Below are 6,335 nucleotides of genomic sequence, written 5' to 3' on the forward strand. Positions count from 1 at the left end.
TTTTGAAATTTTTCGAAAATCCGTGGGTTAACCGCTTCTAAAATAATGAGTTTTCTGTAAATGTTCTATATACTGAAGTTTATACTCTTTCCTTTGTTAAAAAAATTCCAAACCACATTCTAAATTTTAATAAATGTATTCTAAACTATCTTTCATGGTATATAGGAATCATCAATTTTTTTAATATTTAGTTTACTAAAATTTCGTATATAGACTAGATTAGTGGAATTAACATTATAAAATATTCATTATCAAGAGAAACGAAGACAACAGAGGTTCTAAACTCTTCGCCCATCATCTTATGTTAGTACTCAATAAAACTATACACTAAAACCAGATTTTTTATATTTTTGAAATTTTCCAAAATCTGTGGGTTTCGGTAAATGCTATACTGAAGTTTATACTCTTCACTTTTGTTTAAAAATTTCAAACCATATTCGACATTCGAATTAATGTATTCTAAACTATCTTTAATGGTATATAGAAAATCATCTAATTTTTTAATATTTAGTTTGGTATAAATTTCATATACTGCCTAGAATAGTGGGATTAGAATTATTAAATCTTCATTAATCTAAAGAAACGGAGACAACAGATGTACTAAACTCTTTGTCCATCATCTTATGTTACTGCCGATGAAACCATACACTAAAACCAAATTTTCATATTTTTAAAAAAATTTCAAAATCCGGGGTTAACCCCTTCTAAAATAATGAGTTTTCAGTAAATGCTCTATATACTGAAGTTTATACTCTTCCATTTTTGTCTAAAAATTTGAAACCACATTGTACATTTGAAATAATTTATTCTAAACTATCTTTCATGGTATATAGGAATCATTCTATTTTTAATATTTAGTTTACTAAAATTTCATATACCGACTAGATTAGTGGAATTAGCATTATAAAATTTTCATTATCTAGATAAACGAAGAAAAAAGAGGTTATAAACCCTTTGACCATCATCTTATGTTAGTGCTCGATGAAACTATACATTAAAACCAGATTTTCATATTTTTGAAATTTTTCCAAAATCCGTGGTTAACTTCTTCTAAAATATTGAGTTTCGGTAAATGCTCTATATACTGAAGTTTATACTCTTTACTTTATTTTAAAAAAATTTAACCACATACTACATTTGAATTAATGTATTCTAAACTATCTTTCATGGTATATATGAATCATTCTAATTTTTAATAATTAGTTTACTAAAATTTCATATACTGACTAGATTAGGGGAACTAGCATTATAAAATCTTCATTATCTAGATAAACGAAGACAAAAAGAGGTTCCAAAATCTTTGACCATCATCTTATGATGTTAGTGCTAAATGAAAATATACACTAAAACCAGATTTTCATATTTTTGAAATTTTTCCAAAATCCGTGGGTTAACCTCTTCTAAAATAATGAGTTTCGGTAAATGCTTTATATACTGAAGTTTATACTCTTCTCTTTAGTTTTAAAAATTTCAAACCACATCCTACATTTAAATTAATGTGTTCTAAACTATCTTTCATGGTATATATGAATCATTATATTTTTTTAATATTTTGTTTACTAAAATTTCATATATCGACTAGATTTGTCGAATTAGCTTTATAAAATCTTCATTATATAGAGAAACGGAGACAACAGAGGTTCTAAACTCTTTGATCATCGTCTTATGTTAGTGCTCGATGAAACTATACACTAAAATCAGATTTTCATATTTTTGAATTTTTTTCAAAATCTGTGAGTTAACTCCTTCTAAAATAATGAGTTTTCGGTAAATGCTCTATATACTGAAGTTTATCCTCTTTACTTTTGTTTAAAAAAATTCAAACCACATTCTACATTTGAATTAATGTATGCTAGACTATCTTTCATGGTATATAGGAATCATTCTAATTTTTAAATATTTAGTTTACTAAAATTTCTTATACTGCATAGATTAGTGGAATTAACATTATAAAATCTGCATTATTTAGAGAAACGAAGACAATAGAGGTTATAAACTCTTTGATTATCATCTTATGTTAGTGCTCAATGAAACTATACATTAAAACTAGATTTTTATATTTTTGAAATTTTTTTAAAATCCGTAGGTATGCGTGTGTGTGTTAGTTTGAATACTGTAGATCTAATAAAGAATCATGATAAAAAAAAGTAGATCTAACCTTCTGGCTTTTTTTAAATATAAAACCGTACCGTGAACCGTTCCTATGTGAGATCAACTACGACCTGAGCTCCTTGCCACCGTCCTTCTCACACACTACGACAGCTTTAACGCAATGATCTTCCTAATAATTTTTTTTTTTTTTTTTTTTTTTTTTTTTTTTTTTTGATAACCGTGGTGTGATCCCAAAGGCTTTCTAGGCCCAAGGACTAATCACCACGAGGCCCGCAAGATCCGCGTTTTCTTACCACTTAAGGCGCTCCGGGTGGCCAAGTGGAATCGAACCCAGGGCGGAAACTCCAGCCGGAGCCCCTTTACCACTAGGCCAAGACCACTTGGTTAAATAAAATACTATATTTCTATTTATAATCGATCTTTACAATAGATACCTTTCTTAATTTTTAAATCCAACATTTATATGGTTTGAGTATATGTAACTCTCCCAATTTCCCATGTAAGTGGTGAAGACTTTTAGTTCTAGTTCCTTAGAGCATGCCCATCAGCAAACTCTCCTTTCCCGAATTCCAATGATTTTTTTTATTATTTTAATTTTTTTTCGTTTGACTTTTCTAAAAAAAAAAAATAATAATAATAATAATAATCGAATCTATCGCGGGCCGCCACGTGGCATGGGGCCCGCAGAATAGTGAAGACTCGGATTCACTGCGATGAACTTCTCTCACCCAAGTTTTTCACTCCTTGATTATTATACTATTTTTTTTTCGAAAAACGTGTGACCTCTCTAAATTGACATAAATTGCCGTTTCTCTTATTAACAAAAGAATCATAGAAACTTTACTTTAAAAAACCTAACGCACATTTTCAAATATGACTACAGTTTAATTCATACCTTTATTTCAAATATGAATTCATTATCTTTTTCAAATCTGATTTTTTTTGTGCAACCATCTATTTTCAGATCTGATTGTTTTCTCAAATATTCTTTTTGAGTACTCGTTCATGATGTATATATACCTGCATAAATGATGTCTTGCATATTTGCATTGTTTTAACCATTCATTCATAGGTATTTGCATCATATAGATTAGGATTTAGGCATGTTTAGGTTGCATTTGGCATACATATGTCTCTATCAGGTATTGGAACACCACATGGAGTTCTTGGAGACATTTGGAAGCAATGTGCTCAAAAAGGGGGTGAAAGATGAGCATGGATGGAGGTCTTCGAGACATCTTCTGTTGCTAAGATTTTGTGGAGACACAGGAAATTGAGTTAGCTTTCTAATGGAAGTGGTTTCAAGTCATTTGGAGATGTAACGAAGAAGTTATGACCAATTTACTAGAGACATATCCATCCGGAGCAACCTGACCGGAGCGACCCTGGCTGGCCGCTGTGACTTCACTCCTGGAGCGACCTCGGCGCAGCGACTCACCCAGCCCGCTCGTCTTCTTCGACCAACCCGCAGCGACCACCCGGAGCGACCCCTCCTGGTCGCTCCACCCCTTTATGCTACCCGATTTTATGATTTTTCAAGGACCTTTTTGCAATTTCTTATGCACGTTTTTACTCTGAAAAACCTAATGTTTAAGTATGTTGTAGCCACCTTTTGGCAGATTATCTTTGATCTATTGAAGAACACAAACTCTCTCAAGAAATTAATCTCTTTTTGGCTTGGTTTGTGATTGTTCTTGTGATCTCTCATCTATTTCTCTACATGATTAATCTGAAATCCATCATGGGTTTAAGAAGAATCATGGAGATTAGTGAGTAATCACCTTTTGAATTCATGGGTTAGGAGACTAAGGGTGATTATGTTAGTTCTATGATGTTTTAGTGTAGATCATGTCATCTCCTTGCTAGTAGAGTGATTTCAATACATCATTTGAGTAGGCCACTCAAAGGGTGATCTCTAGGCATTTCTCACCCGACAGGTGTTCGATGAAATGCCCGAGTCAACTCTCCTAGGCTTTTAGTGTACTTTGCCAAAGACATTTGTTGTTAAAGATGCTAAGATAGCTAATAGACCTGTTGTGACTGATTGCTTGCATGTTATTCAACCAAGGACACTTGATGTTTGAGATGTGTTAGCAAATGAGCATTCATCTAGACATAGAGCTTGCTTAGAATTGTGTCTAGGCTTAAGGTTGTTTGTTTGATCGTTTATTGTTCATCCTTAGTTCGAATCCTGATCACCCGAAGTCAAGTTCCTATACCCATGAGTTCTCCTTTCCAATAGCTTAAAAGTATCATTTTTTATTGCTTTGCATTAGCTTTAATCATTAGTTTAGAAATCATCAAATCACTGGCTGCACTTAGATTAGGCAAATACTTGCATTCTCACTGCTTTGAGTCCCTCAGAACTGGTTCGACATTCATCCCTATCCTACAGCATTTGTTTTAGGAACTCTGAAATTCCTAACATCAAATTGGCGCCGTTGCCAAATTCTGAGTTTGATTTGAACATTGAGATTTAGTCATTTGCTTGAGACTAAGTCATTTTTATTTTTGTAAGTTACTGATTCTCTTCTTCACTCTTTGTGATTTTCAGGTGTATGAACTTGAGGAGCAAGGGTACATCGAACCTTGTTCCAGGAGCTGCAGACATCAGAGCTTTAGAGAGAGAGTGTGCTAGAAAGAGAAGACAAGAAGAGCAACAGGCTCAACTGCAGACACTGGAAGCTGCAATGGAAGAACAACAAAATCCTCAGAACCCCAATGGAGTCCACAATCTTCCACCCCAAGGGGCACAACAGCGAGCAGCTCGCCCCATTGGCACTTATGACCGCCCCAACATCAACGGTCCTAGACTGGGAATCCGAGCACCGGCTGTGGCTGCTAACAACTTTGAGATCAAGTCAGGGCTGCTCAACTGCATAGAGAACAACAAGTATCATGGTCTGGCTGTGGAGGACCCATTTGATCACTTGGATAAGTTTGACAGCTACTGTGGTATGTCAAAGACTAATGGTGTGTCAGAGGATGCTTTAAAGCTCAAGCTATTCCCCTTCTCTTTGGGGGATAAGGCACGTCAGTGGGAGAAGTCTCTACCAAGTGACTCCATCACCACTTGGGAAGACTGCAAAAAGGCATTCTTGGAGAAATTCTTCTCCACCTCAAGAACTGCTAAGTTGAGGAACGAGATCTCCAGCTTCCAACAGAAGAACTTGGAAGGATTCAGTGAAGCTTGGGAGAGATTCAATGGTTACCAAGCTCAGTGCCCACACCATGGTTTTTCCAAGGAGAGCTTGCTGAGCACATTCTACAGAGGTGCTCTTCCTAAGTATAGAGCCAGACTGGATACAGCTAGCAATGGGTTCTTTTTGGGGAGAACTGAGGAAGAAGCAGAGGCTCTGGTTGACAACATGGTTAAGAGTGATGCAGTCTACAGTGGAGACCATGACAGAAGCAGTAGAGGTGATGACAAGCACACAAGGAATGAGATCAAAGCTCTTCAGGAGAAGATTGACACACTCATTGCTGATAAGGCCACACAAGCGCATGTGAACTTTGTTGGTAACCCACAACAGGAGATACCTCCTACTGTCAATGAGGTTGATGGCTTGGAAGGGCAAGAAGAATTGTGTTTCATCAACAGCAATGGTAGCTGGTACAAGAAGGAACCCAACTTTCAGTACAACAACTACCAACAGAAGCCCTATTCCAACAACCAGCAGAGTGGTTATCAGCCAAGAAACAACCAGCAGAGCAACTATCAGCCTCAGCAAAGCCCCTCTCCTATCTCTTCTGCCCCTCAAGAGAGCAGCACTGATGCATTACTGAAACAGATCTTGGAGTCTCAGACTAGAAGTGAGAAGCATGTGGGCTATGAGCTGAAGAACCTTCACTCCAAGATTGATGGGAGCTACAATGAGCTCAACAACAAATTCTCCCACCTTGCTTCTTCTGTCAAGAATTTGGAGAATCAGTTTGCTTCCATGAGCACCCACCAGAATCGTCAGCCAGGATCTCTACCTGGAAAATCTGATCAAAATCCCAAGGACGCAAAAGCTGTCACACTCAGGAGTGGTAAGCAGTTACCTCCTAGAACCCTCACCAAGGATGCTGAGAAACAAGGTGAGGAGATAGCCATCAATCTAGATGATGAAGTGGTCATTGTTGATGAGAAGACAGATGATGAGATCTTGGAGAAGATTGAGAAAGATAAGGGTAAAGGAAAGGTTGGAGAAGAGAAGAAGACAACAAAAGATGGTGAATCT

The 6,335-nt window shown here is 36.1% G+C and overlaps 1 non-coding gene across 1 annotated transcript; it reads right to left on the minus strand.

The window, feature by feature from the left end:
- Nucleotides 1-5,243: 5,243 nt before the first annotated feature.
- On the minus strand, nt 5,244-5,350 carry LOC130500466 (small nucleolar RNA R71). The gene has a single exon (XR_008939091.1). It is a non-coding gene; the product is annotated as a small nucleolar RNA R71 (small nucleolar RNA).
- Between the last annotated feature and the right edge of the window lie 985 nt (nt 5,351-6,335).

The sequence above is a fragment of the Raphanus sativus genome, chromosome 9 (genome assembly GCF_000801105.2).
Source record: "Raphanus sativus cultivar WK10039 chromosome 9, ASM80110v3, whole genome shotgun sequence".
Lineage (NCBI taxonomy): Eukaryota > Viridiplantae > Streptophyta > Magnoliopsida > Brassicales > Brassicaceae > Raphanus > Raphanus sativus.